The sequence below is a fragment of the Pseudophryne corroboree genome, chromosome 11 (assembly GCF_028390025.1).
Source record: "Pseudophryne corroboree isolate aPseCor3 chromosome 11, aPseCor3.hap2, whole genome shotgun sequence".
NCBI classification, from domain to species: Eukaryota; Metazoa; Chordata; class Amphibia; order Anura; family Myobatrachidae; genus Pseudophryne; species Pseudophryne corroboree.
Window position 1 is genome coordinate 64,239,161 of NC_086454.1, and position 13,389 is coordinate 64,252,549.

The 13,389-nt window shown below is 35.3% G+C and overlaps 11 non-coding genes across 11 annotated transcripts; all 11 read left to right on the top strand.

Moving 5' to 3' along the window:
- The first annotated feature begins 1,336 nt into the window (after positions 1 to 1,336).
- TRNAS-GCU (transfer RNA serine (anticodon GCU)) lies at positions 1,337 to 1,418 on the top strand. The gene has a single exon. It is a non-coding gene; the product is annotated as a tRNA-Ser (tRNA).
- Positions 1,419 to 2,185: 767 nt separating this feature from the next.
- TRNAS-GCU (transfer RNA serine (anticodon GCU)) lies at positions 2,186 to 2,267 on the top strand. Its single transcript has one exon. It is a non-coding gene; the product is annotated as a tRNA-Ser (tRNA).
- Positions 2,268 to 3,016: 749 nt separating this feature from the next.
- On the top strand, positions 3,017 to 3,098 carry TRNAS-GCU (transfer RNA serine (anticodon GCU)). The gene has a single exon. It is a non-coding gene; the product is annotated as a tRNA-Ser (tRNA).
- Positions 3,099 to 3,864: 766 nt separating this feature from the next.
- TRNAS-GCU (transfer RNA serine (anticodon GCU)) lies at positions 3,865 to 3,946 on the top strand. The gene has a single exon. It is a non-coding gene; the product is annotated as a tRNA-Ser (tRNA).
- A 1,615-nt stretch (positions 3,947 to 5,561) lies between these two features.
- On the top strand, positions 5,562 to 5,643 carry TRNAS-GCU (transfer RNA serine (anticodon GCU)). Its single transcript has one exon. It is a non-coding gene; the product is annotated as a tRNA-Ser (tRNA).
- A 767-nt stretch (positions 5,644 to 6,410) lies between these two features.
- TRNAS-GCU (transfer RNA serine (anticodon GCU)) lies at positions 6,411 to 6,492 on the top strand. Its single transcript has one exon. It is a non-coding gene; the product is annotated as a tRNA-Ser (tRNA).
- Positions 6,493 to 8,049: 1,557 nt separating this feature from the next.
- TRNAS-GCU (transfer RNA serine (anticodon GCU)) lies at positions 8,050 to 8,131 on the top strand. The gene has a single exon. It is a non-coding gene; the product is annotated as a tRNA-Ser (tRNA).
- A 767-nt stretch (positions 8,132 to 8,898) lies between these two features.
- TRNAS-GCU (transfer RNA serine (anticodon GCU)) lies at positions 8,899 to 8,980 on the top strand. The gene has a single exon. It is a non-coding gene; the product is annotated as a tRNA-Ser (tRNA).
- A 1,557-nt stretch (positions 8,981 to 10,537) lies between these two features.
- TRNAS-GCU (transfer RNA serine (anticodon GCU)) lies at positions 10,538 to 10,619 on the top strand. Its single transcript has one exon. It is a non-coding gene; the product is annotated as a tRNA-Ser (tRNA).
- Positions 10,620 to 11,386: 767 nt separating this feature from the next.
- Positions 11,387 to 11,468, top strand: TRNAS-GCU (transfer RNA serine (anticodon GCU)). The gene has a single exon. It is a non-coding gene; the product is annotated as a tRNA-Ser (tRNA).
- Positions 11,469 to 13,086: 1,618 nt separating this feature from the next.
- On the top strand, positions 13,087 to 13,168 carry TRNAS-GCU (transfer RNA serine (anticodon GCU)). The gene has a single exon. It is a non-coding gene; the product is annotated as a tRNA-Ser (tRNA).
- Positions 13,169 to 13,389: the final 221 nt, after the last annotated feature.

Below are 13,389 nucleotides of genomic sequence, written 5' to 3' on the forward strand. Positions count from 1 at the left end.
ATGATTTATGTTTAGATAATTTAAAGTCTATGACATTTCTTGGGCTTTGTTAAACTGATATGGAATGCAGTTAAAACATTTTTACAGCAGAGCCCTTAATATAGGTTAAACCTTATTCCTGCATAATTTTCTTGTTTACATTACAGTGACAGCAAACTCTAAATGGTGATGTTTGTAATATTTGCAGAGATTTGAAATTACTGTAACTCATGTAACATAGTCTGTCACTTCATTAAAGACAAGCATAGAACACATTTAGTGAAAATTAATACATTACTTTTACAGAGAAGGTCATGTTATTGGCCAGAAGTATTAAAAATCATTTTTGTTTGTGAAGTGGATGATGGTGGATTTGTTCACAAGTATCGGTTAAAATTAAATAAATGTTCCTAAAGCCAAGGATGGTTGAAAGTCGACTTACTATCAAGCTGGCGATTGTGAAAATGACACAATCTACAAGAACATAAAGAATTGACTTTGAAGTATAACTAGTGGTGTTGGAATGTTTGCCAGATTGCATACCAGTGAGACGAGGTGGCCGAGTGGTTAAGGCGATGGACTGCTAATCCATTGTGCTCATCCTCGTCGTCACAATGCTTTTTAGGTAGAAGAGGCATTTTTACAAATACTGCTACTGACACACAAAAGGCCAAAATAAACAAGTCAAATCAAGAAGTCTACTTTAAGATGGTAAACATGAGCAAGTGTCTTGATATTTGAACATGCAATGTCAATACTACTATCTAGAATTTATTTTGCAAATGCTTTATTCCCCATGATGGTGGATTAGCTCACAAGTATAGGTTAAAATGATTTATGTTTAGATAATTAAAGTCTATGACATTTCTTGGGCTTTGTTAAACTGATATGGGATGCAGTTAAAAAAAAATTACAGCAGAGCCCTTAATATAGGTTAAACCTTATTCCTGCATAATTTTCTTGTTTACATTTTAGTGACAGCAAACTCTAAATGGTGATGTTTGTAATATTTGCTGAGATTTGAAATTACTGTAACTCATGTAACATAGTCTGTCACCTCATTAAAGACAAGCATAGAACACATTTAGTGAAAATTAATACATTACTTTTACAGAGAAGGTCATGTTATTGGCCAGAAGTATTAAAAATCATTTTTGTTTGTGAGGTGGATGATGGTGGATTTGTTCACAAGTATCGGTTAAAATTAAATAAATGTTCCTAAAGCCAAGGATGGTTGAAAGTCGACTTACTATCAAGCTGGTGATTGTGAAAATGACACAATCTACAAGAACATAAAGAATTGACTTTGAAGTATAACAAGTGGTGTTGGAAATTTTGCCAGACTGCATACTAGTGAGACGAGGTGGCCTAGTGGTTAAGGCGATGGACTGCTAATCCATTGTGTTCTGCACGCATGGGTTCAAATCCCATCCTTGTCGTCACAATGCTCTTTAGGTAGAAGAGGCATTTTTACAAATACTGCTTCATAAACCAGCAAGTGAAGCTGACACAAAAATGGCCAAAATAAACAAGTCAAATCAAGAAGTCTACTTTAAGATGGTAAACATGAGCAAGTGTCTTGATATTTGAACATGCATTGTCAATACTACTATCTTGAATTTGTTTGGCAAATGCTTTATTTCCCCATGATGGTGGATTAACTCACAAGTATAGGTTAAAATAATTTATGTTTAGATAATTAAAGTCTATGACATTTCTTGGGCTTTATTAAACTGATATGGGGTGCAGTTAAAAATTTTTACAGCAGAGCCCTTAATATAGGTTAAACCTTATTCCTGCATAATTTTCTTGTTTACATTACAGTGACAGCAAACTCTAAATGGTGATGTTTGTAATATTTGCAGAGATTTGAAATTACTGTAACTCATGTAACATAGTCTGTCACTTCATTAAAGACAAGCATAGAACACATTTAGTGAAAATTAATACATTACTTTTACAGAGAAGGTCATGTTATTGGCCAGAAGTATTAAAAATCATTTTTGTTTGTGAAGTGGATGATGGTGGATTTGTTCACAAGTATCGGTTAAAATTAAATAAATGTTCCTAAAGCAAAGGATGGTTGAAAGTCGACTTACTATCAAGCTGGCAATTGTGAAAATGACACAATCTACAAGAACATAAAGAATTGACTTTGAAGTATAACAAGTGGTGTTGGAATGTTTGCCAGATCGCATACCAGTGAGACGAGGTGGCCGAGTGGTTAAGGCGATGGACTGCTAATCCATTGTGCTCTGCACGCATGGGTTCAAATCCCATCCTCGTCGTCACAATGCTTTTTAGGTAGAAGAGGCATTTTTACAAATACTGCTACTGACACACAAATGGCCAAAACAAACAGGTCAAATCAAGAAGTCTACTTTAAGATGGTAAACATGAGCAAGTGTCTTGATATTTGAACATGCAATGTCAATACTACTATCTAGAATTTATTTTGCAAATGCTTTATCCCCCATGATGGTGGATTAGCTCACAAGTATAGGTTAAAATGATTTATGTTTAGATAATTTAAAGTCTATGACATTTCTTGGGCTTTGTTAAACTGATATGGAATGCAGTTAAAACATTTTTACAGCAGAGCCCTTAATATAGGTTAAACCTTATTCCTGCATAATTTTCTTGTTTACATTACAGTGACAGCAAACTCTAAATGGTGATGTTTGTAATATTTGCTGAGATTTGAAATTACTGTAACTCATGTAACATAGTCTGTCACCTCATTAAAAACAAGCATAGAACACATTTAGTGAAAATTAATACATTACTTTTACAGAGAAGGTCATGTTATTGGCCAGAAGTATTAAAAATCATTTTTGTTTGTGAAGTGGATGATGGTGGATTTGTTCACAAGTATCGGTTAAAATTAAATAAATGTTCCTAAAGCCAAGGATGGTTGAAAGTCGACTTACTATCAAGCTGGTGATTGTGAAAATGACACAATCTACAAGAACATAAAGAATTGACTTTGAAGTATAACAAGTGGTGTTGGAAATTTTGCCAGACTGCATACCAGTGAGACGAGGAGGCCGAGTGGTTAAGGCGATGGACTGCTAATCCATTGTGCTCTGCACGCATGGGTTCAAATCCCATCCTTGTCGTCACAATGCTCTTTAGGTAGAAGAGGCATTTTTACAAATACTGCTTCATAAACCAGCAAGTGAAGCTGACACAAAAATGGCCAAAATAAACAAGTCAAATCAAGAAGTTTACTTTAAGATTGTAAACATGAGCAAGTGTCTTGATATTTGAACATGCATTGTCAATACTAATATCTTGAATTTGTTTGGCAAATGCTTTATTTCCCCATGATGGTGGATTAACTCACAGTGTAGGTTAAAATAATTTATGTTTAGATAATTAAAGTCTATGACATTTCTTGGGCTTTATTAAACTGATATGGGGTGCAGTTAAAGTTTTTTACAGCAGAGCCCTTAATATAGGTTAAACCTTATTCCTGCATAATTTTCTTGTTTACATTACAGTGACAGCAAACTCTAAATGGTGATGTTTGTAATATTTGCAGAGATTTGAAATTACTGTAACTCATGTAACATAGTCTGTCACCTCATTAAAGACAAGCATAGAACACATTTAGTGAAAATTAATACACTACTTTTACAGAGAAGGTCATGTTATTGGCCAGAAGTATTAAAAATCATTTTTGTTTGTGAGGTGGATGATGGTGAATTTGTTCACAAGTTTCGGTTAAAATTAAATAAATGTTCCTAAAGCCAAGGATGGTTGAAAGTCGACTTGCTATCAAGCTGGCGATTGTGAAAATGACACAATCTACAAGAACATAAAGAATTGACTTTGAAGTATAACTAGTGGTGTTGGAATGTTTGCCAGATTGCATACCAGTGAGACGAGGTGGCCGAGTGGTTAAGGCGATGGACTGCTAATCCATTGTGCTCTGCACGCATAGGTTCAAATCCCATCCTCGTCGTCACACTGCTCTTTCGGTAGAAGAGGCGTTTTTACAAATACTGCATCATAAACCAGCAAGTGAAGCTGACACAAAAATGGCCAAAATAAACAAGTCAAATCAAGAAGTCTACTTTAAGATGGTAAACATGAGCAAGTGTCTTGATATTTGAACATGCATTGTCAATACTACTATCTTGAATTTGTTTGGCAAATGCTTTATTTCCCCATGATGGTGGATTAACTCACAAGTATAGGTTAAAATAATTTATGTTAGATAATAAAAGTCTATGACATTTCTTGGGCTTTATTAATCTGATATGGGGTGCAGTTAAAATTTTTTACAGCAGAGCCCTTAATATAGGTTAAACCTTATTCCTGCATAATTTTCTTGTTTACATTACAGTGACAGCCAACTCTAAATGGTGATGTTTGTAATATTTGCAGAGATTTGAAATTACTGTAGCTCATGTAACATAGTCTGTCACTTCATTAAAGACAAGCATAGAACACATTTAGTGAAAATTAATACATTACTTTTACAGAGAAGGTCATGTTATTGGCCAGAAGTATTAAAAATCATTTTTGTTTGTGAAGTGGATGATGGTGGATTTGTTCACAAGTATCGGTTAAAATTAAATAAATGTTCCTAATACCAAGGATGGTTGAAAGTCGACTTACTATCAAGCTGGTGATTGTGAAAATGACACAATCTACAAGAACATAAAGAATTGACTTTGAAGTATAACAAGTGGTGTTGGAAATTTTGCCAGACTGCATACCAGTGAAACGAGGTGGCCGAGTGGTTAAGGCGATGGACTGCTAATCTATTGTGCTCTGCCCGCAATGGTTCAAATCCCATCCTTGTTGTCACAATGCTCTTTAGGTAGAAGATGCATTTTTACAAATACTGCTTCATAAACCAGCAAGTGAAGCTGACACAAAAATGGCCAAAATAAACAAGTCAAATCAAGAAGTCTACTTTAAGATGGTAAACATGAGCAAGTGTCTTGATATTTGAACATGCATTGTCAATACTACTATCTTGAATTTGTTTGGCAAATGCTTTATTTCCCCATGATGGTGGATTAACTCACAAGTATAGGTTAAAATAATTTATGTTTAGATAATTAAAGTCTATGACATTTCTTGGGCTTTATTAAACTGATATGGGGTGCAGTTAAAATTTTTTACAGCAGAGCCCTTAATATAGGTTAAACCTTATTCCTGCATAATTTTCTTGTTTACATTACAGTGACAGCAAACTCTAAATGGTGATGTTTGTAATATTTGCAGAGATTTGAAATTACTGTAACTCATGTAACATAGTCTGTCACTTCCTTAAAGACAAGCATAGAACACATTTAGTGAAAATTAATACATTACTTTTACAGAGAAGGTCATGTTATTGGCCAGAAGTATTAAAAATCATTTTTGTTTGTGAGGTGGATGATGGTGGATTTGTTCACAAGTATCGGTTAAAATTAAATAAATGTTCCTAAAGCCAAGGATGGTTGAAAGTCGACTTACTATCTAGCTCGTGATTGTGAAAATGACACAATCTACAAGAACATAAAGAATTGACTTTGAAGTATAACAAGTGGTGTTGGAAATTTTGCCAGACCACATACCAGTGAGACGTGGTGGCCGAGTGTTTAAGGCGATGGACTGCTAATCCATTGTGTTCTGCACGCATGGGTTCAAATCCCATCCTTGTCGTCACAATGCTCTTTAGGTAGAAGAGGCATTTTTACAAATACTGCTTCATAAACCAGCAAGTGAAGCTGACACAAAAATGGCCAAAATAAACAAGTCAAATCAAGAAGTCTACTTTAAGATGGTAAACATGAGCAAGTGTCTTGATATTTGAACATGCATTGTCAATACTACTATCTTGAATTTGTTTGGCAAATGCTTTATTTCCCCATGATGGTGGATTAACTCACAAGTATAGGTTAAAATAATTTATGTTTAGATAATTAAAGTCTATGACATTTCTTGGGCTTTATTAAACTGATATGGGGTGCAGTTAAATTTTTTTACAGCAGAGCCCTTAATATAGGTTAAACCTTATTCCTGCATAATTTTCTTGTTTACATTACAGTGACAGCAAACTCTAAATGGTGATGTTTGTAATATTTGCAGAGATTTGAAATTACTGTAACTCATGTAACATAGTCTGTCACTTCATTAAAGACAAGCATAGAACACATTTAGTGAAAATTAATACATTACTTTTACAGAGAAGGTCATGTTATTGGCCAGAAGTATTAAAAATCATTTTTGTTTGTGAAGTGGATGATGGTGGATTTGTTCACAAGTATCGGTTAAAATTAAATAAATGTTCCTAAAGCAAAGGATGGTTGAAAGTCGACTTACTATCAAGCTGGCAATTGTGAAAATGACACAATCTACAAGAACATAAAGAATTGACTTTGAAGTATAACAAGTGGTGTTGGAATGTTTGCCAGATCGCATACCAGTGAGACGAGGTGGCCGAGTGGTTAAGGCGATGGACTGCTAATCCATTGTGCTCTGCACGCATGGGTTCAAATCCCATCCTCGTCGTCACAATGCTTTTTAGGTAGAAGAGGCATTTTTACAAATACTGCTACTGACACACAAATGGCCAAAACAAACAGGTCAAATCAAGAAGTCTACTTTAAGATGGTAAACATGAGCAAGTGTCTTGATATTTGAACATGCAATGTCAATACTACTATCTAGAATTTATTTTGCAAATGCTTTATCCCCCATGATGGTGGATTAGCTCACAAGTATAGGTTAAAATGATTTATGTTTAGATAATTTAAAGTCTATGACATTTCTTGGGCTTTGTTAAACTGATATGGAATGCAGTTAAAACATTTTTACAGCAGAGCCCTTAATATAGGTTAAACCTTATTCCTGCATAATTTTCTTGTTTACATTACAGTGACAGCAAACTCTAAATGGTGATGTTTGTAATATTTGCAGAGATTTGAAATTACTGTAACTCATGTAACATAGTCTGTCACTTCATTAAAGACAAGCATAGAACACATTTAGTGAAAATTAATACATTACTTTTACAGAGAAGGTCATGTTATTGGCCAGAAGTATTAAAAATCATTTTTGTTTGTGAAGTGGATGATGGTGGATTTGTTCACAAGTATCGGTTAAAATTAAATAAATGTTCCTAAAGCCAAGGATGGTTGAAAGTCGACTTACTATCAAGCTGGCGATTGTGAAAATGACACAATCTACAAGAACATAAAGAATTGACTTTGAAGTATAACTAGTGGTGTTGGAATGTTTGCCAGATTGCATACCAGTGAGACGAGGTGGCCGAGTGGTTAAGGCGATGGACTGCTAATCCATTGTGCTCATCCTCGTCGTCACAATGCTTTTTAGGTAGAAGAGGCATTTTTACAAATACTGCTACTGACACACAAAAGGCCAAAATAAACAAGTCAAATCAAGAAGTCTACTTTAAGATGGTAAACATGAGCAAGTGTCTTGATATTTGAACATGCAATGTCAATACTACTATCTAGAATTTATTTTGCAAATGCTTTATTCCCCATGATGGTGGATTAGCTCACAAGTATAGGTTAAAATGATTTATGTTTAGATAATTAAAGTCTATGACATTTCTTGGGCTTTGTTAAACTGATATGGGATGCAGTTAAAAAAAAATTACAGCAGAGCCCTTAATATAGGTTAAACCTTATTCCTGCATAATTTTCTTGTTTACATTTTAGTGACAGCAAACTCTAAATGGTGATGTTTGTAATATTTGCTGAGATTTGAAATTACTGTAACTCATGTAACATAGTCTGTCACCTCATTAAAGACAAGCATAGAACACATTTAGTGAAAATTAATACATTACTTTTACAGAGAAGGTCATGTTATTGGCCAGAAGTATTAAAAATCATTTTTGTTTGTGAGGTGGATGATGGTGGATTTGTTCACAAGTATCGGTTAAAATTAAATAAATGTTCCTAAAGCCAAGGATGGTTGAAAGTCGACTTACTATCAAGCTGGTGATTGTGAAAATGACACAATCTACAAGAACATAAAGAATTGACTTTGAAGTATAACAAGTGGTGTTGGAAATTTTGCCAGACTGCATACTAGTGCGACGAGGTGGCCTAGTGGTTAAGGCGATGGACTGCTAATCCATTGTGTTCTGCACGCATGGGTTCAAATCCCATCCTTGTCGTCACAATGCTCTTTAGGTAGAAGAGGCATTTTTACAAATACTGCTTCATAAACCAGCAAGTGAAGCTGACACAAAAATGGCCAAAATAAACAAGTCAAATCAAGAAGTCTACTTTAAGATGGTAAACATGAGCAAGTGTCTTGATATTTGAACATGCATTGTCAATACTACTATCTTGAATTTGTTTGGCAAATGCTTTATTTCCCCATGATGGTGGATTAACTCACAAGTATAGGTTAAAATAATTTATGTTTAGATAATTAAAGTCTATGACATTTCTTGGGCTTTATTAAACTGATATGGGGTGCAGTTAAAAATTTTTACAGCAGAGCCCTTAATATAGGTTAAACCTTATTCCTGCATAATTTTCTTGTTTACATTACAGTGACAGCAAACTCTAAATGGTGATGTTTGTAATATTTGCAGAGATTTGAAATTACTGTAACTCATGTAACATAGTCTGTCACTTCATTAAAGACAAGCATAGAACACATTTAGTGAAAATTAATACATTACTTTTACAGAGAAGGTCATGTTATTGGCCAGAAGTATTAAAAATCATTTTTGTTTGTGAAGTGGATGATGGTGGATTTGTTCACAAGTATCGGTTAAAATTAAATAAATGTTCCTAAAGCAAAGGATGGTTGAAAGTCGACTTACTATCAAGCTGGCAATTGTGAAAATGACACAATCTACAAGAACATAAAGAATTGACTTTGAAGTATAACAAGTGGTGTTGGAATGTTTGCCAGATCGCATACCAGTGAGACGAGGTGGCCGAGTGGTTAAGGCGATGGACTGCTAATCCATTGTGCTCTGCACGCATGGGTTCAAATCCCATCCTCGTCGTCACAATGCTTTTTAGGTAGAAGAGGCATTTTTACAAATACTGCTACTGACACACAAATGGCCAAAACAAACAGGTCAAATCAAGAAGTCTACTTTAAGATGGTAAACATGAGCAAGTGTCTTGATATTTGAACATGCAATGTCAATACTACTATCTAGAATTTATTTTGCAAATGCTTTATCCCCCATGATGGTGGATTAGCTCACAAGTATAGGTTAAAATGATTTATGTTTAGATAATTTAAAGTCTATGACATTTCTTGGGCTTTGTTAAACTGATATGGAATGCAGTTAAAACATTTTTACAGCAGAGCCCTTAATATAGGTTAAACCTTATTCCTGCATAATTTTCTTGTTTACATTACAGTGACAGCAAACTCTAAATGGTGATGTTTGTAATATTTGCAGAGATTTGAAATTACTGTAACTCATGTAACATAGTCTGTCACTTCATTAAAGACAAGCATAGAACACATTTAGTGAAAATTAATACATTACTTTTACAGAGAAGGTCATGTTATTGGCCAGAAGTATTAAAAATCATTTTTGTTTGTGAAGTGGATGATGGTGGATTTGTTCACAAGTATCGGTTAAAATTAAATAAATGTTCCTAAAGCCAAGGATGGTTGAAAGTCGACTTACTATCAAGCTGGCGATTGTGAAAATGACACAATCTACAAGAACATAAAGAATTGACTTTGAAGTATAACTAGTGGTGTTGGAATGTTTGCCAGATTGCATACCAGTGAGACGAGGTGGCCGAGTGGTTAAAGCGATGGACTGCTAATCCATTGTGCTCATCCTCGTCGTCACAATGCTTTTTAGGTAGAAGAGGCATTTTTACAAATACTGCTACTGACACACAAATGGCCAAAATAAACAAGTCAAATCAAGAAGTCTACTTTAAGATGGTAAACATGAGCAAGTGTCTTGATATTTGAACATGCAATGTCAATACTACTATCTAGAATTTATTTTGCAAATGCTTTATTCCCCATGATGGTGGATTAGCTCACAAGTATAGGTTAAAATGATTTATGTTTAGATAATTAAAGTCTATGACATTTCTTGGGCTTTGTTAAACTGATATGGGATGCAGTTAAAAAAAAATTATAGCAGAGCCCTTAATATAGGTTAAACCTTATTCCTGCATAATTTTCTTGTTTACATTTTAGTGACAGCAAACTCTAAATGGTGATGTTTGTAATATTTGCTGAGATTTGAAATTACTGTAACTCATGTAACATAGTCTGTCACCTCATTAAAGACAAGCATAGAACACATTTAGTGAAAATTAATACATTACTTTTACAGAGAAGGTCATGTTATTGGCCAGAAGTATTAAAAATCATTTTTGTTTGTGAGGTGGATGATGGTGGATTTGTTCACAAGTATCGGTTAAAATTAAATAAATGTTCCTAAAGCCAAGGATGGTTGAAAGTCGACTTACTATCAAGCTGGTGATTGTGAAAATGACACAATCTACAAGAACATAAAGAATTGACTTTGAAGTATAACAAGTGGTGTTGGAAATTTTGCCAGACTGCATACTAGTGAGACGAGGTGGCCTAGTGGTTAAGGCGATGGACTGCTAATCCATTGTGCTCTTCCTGCATGGGTTCAAATCCCATCCTTGTCGTCACAATGCTCTTTAGGTAGAAGAGGCATTTTTACAAATACTGCTTCATAAACCAGCAAGTGAAGCTGACACAAAAATGGCCAAAATAAACAAGTCAAATCAAGAAGTCTACTTTAAGATGGTAAACATGAGCAAGTGTCTTGATATTTGAATATGCATTGTCAATACTACTATCTTGAATTTGTTTGGCAAATGCTTTATTTCCCCATGATGGTGGATTAACTCACAAGTATAGGTTAAAATAATTTATGTTTAGATAATTAAAGTCTATGACATTTCTTGGGCTTTATTAAACTGATATGGGGTGCAGTTAAAATTTTTTACAGCAGAGCCCTTAATCTAGGTTAAACCTTATTCCTGCATAATTTTCTTGTTTACATTACAGTGACAGCAAACTCTAAATGGTGATGTTTGTAATATTTGCAGAGATTTGAAATTACTGTAACTCATGTAACATAGTCTGTCACTTCCTTAAAGACAAGCATAGAACACATTTAGTGAAAATTAATACATTACTTTTACAGAGAAGGTCATGTTATTGGCCAGAAGTATTAAAAATCATTTTTGTTTGTGAGGTGGATGATGGTGGATTTGTTCACAAGTATCGGTTAAAATTAAATAAATGTTCCTAAAGCCAAGGATGGTTGAAAGTCGACTTACTATCTAGCTCGTGATTGTGAAAATGACACAATCTACAAGAACATAAAGAATTGACTTTGAAGTATAACAAGTGGTGTTGGAAATTTAGCCAAACTGCATACCAGTGAGACGAGGTGGCCGAGTGGTTAAGGCGATGGACTGCTAATCCATTGTGCTCTGCACGTATGGGTTCAAATCCCATCCTTGTCGTCACAATGCCCTTTAGGTAGAAGAGGCATTTTTACAAATACTGCTTCATAAACCAGCAAGTGAAGCTGACACAAAAATGGCCAAAATAAACAAATTATTATAATGCACTTGCATGTATCACTATTTAGTTTTTATGCATCAAATGTACGTTGTGATAATATGCACTAGATGGAGTCACCTAAGTTATATTAATATAGTGATGTCTCTTCTAAATATATGCACTGATTTGATGATGTTAGAAGTGTATTAGACTATGCATTAATTAACGATATAAGAGACAGCTGGTATCTAATTACCAAAGAACAGCTGCACCTGAGGAACAGGTATAAAATTAAGAACACTCCTATCCTCTGACATACCTGCCTTTGGAAAAAGACGCCCTGCTGGCGTTGAAACGCGTTAAGGACACAGGTTCAATTTGAAAGGATTCACACTCCCATCAGCCGCTGCACCAAAGCATTGTCCGTGCAGAGCAGCCCACTCTTACAGCACCACCACCGGGAGCACCTGCATCTGCACTGCATTTCCCATCCCCGTTGCTACGGCCAACCACGCCATCTGGGGAAGTGGTAACCATCGGTGCTGTTTTTCTGCAACCCGGCGCAGACCGGCGCACTCCGGAAAATCAGCTTAAACAGCCTCCTGTCTGCAAGTGCGGAGGTACCGGAGGCAGTTAATCTACCTGCACAGCTCGTTGAGGCACACTGCACGGCGCAGCACTTTCTACCCGCTGAGGCTCTGGTGCGTTTCCCTGACAGCACAGCGGGACGACACCAGGGAGCAAGGACAGAACAGGCTCCTGCCCAGCGGAGGTAACTCACCAATGTGTCTTCACAACCAACTACCCACTGCAGTGGATTTGTGACGTATTCAGTACCTTTTGGTAGACCAAGGCGTGAGTGACTCATGTTATGATAGTATATCAATTAATCAATCATTCATTTATATATATATTTTATATTTTATATTTGTTTGCATCAAAAATGTATCATTGTTAGTGTAAATCCTCTGGGCGCAGTTATCCATTTAACATGTGCATTTAAGTTCATCAAATTATAACTGGTTTCCTGAGGAATTAAATAAGCAGCCTATTATAGGGCACATTTTTATTATTGTGAACTCTGTTATATTATTTTATTCTCCCGGGAGTGTGTTGTAATCTTATTCATTGCACTTAAATAAATGTTTTTTTATTTCAATTGATTGACAAGCGCCACCTGTTAATTTTTTGGTTAGTGGTTTATGTTAGGGATTGGCAATTCCCTATAACAGGAGGCTGCTGACAATCTCAGTGCAGTGTTTCTCACCTAAGCGCTAAGTTTTTTTCCCTTCTTATAGAACACATTTAGTGAAAATTAATACATTACTTTTACAGAGAAGGTCATGTTATTGGCCAGAAGTATTAAAAATCATTTTTGTTTGTGAAGTGGATGATGGTGGATTTGTTCACAAGTATCGGTTAAAATTAAATAAATGTTCCTAAAGCCAAGGATGGTTGAAAGTCGACTTACTATCAAGCTGGTGATTGTGAAAATGACACAATCTACAAGAACATAAAGAATTGACTTTGAAGTATAACAAGTGGTGTTGGAAATTTTGCCAGACTGCATACTAGTGAGACGAGGTGGCCTAGTGGTTAAGGCGATGGACTGCTAATCCATTGTGCTCTTCCTGCATGGGTTCAAATCCCATCCTTGTCGTCACAATGCTCTTTAGGTAGAAGAGGCATTTTTACAAATACTGCTTCATAAACCAGCAAGTGAAGCTGTCACAAAAATGGCCAAAATAAACAAGTCAAATCAAGAAGTCTACTTTAAGATGGTAAACATGAGCAAGTGTCTTGATATTTGAACATGCATTGTCAATACTACTATCTTGAATTTGTTTGGCAAATGCTTTATTTCCCCATGATGGTGGATTA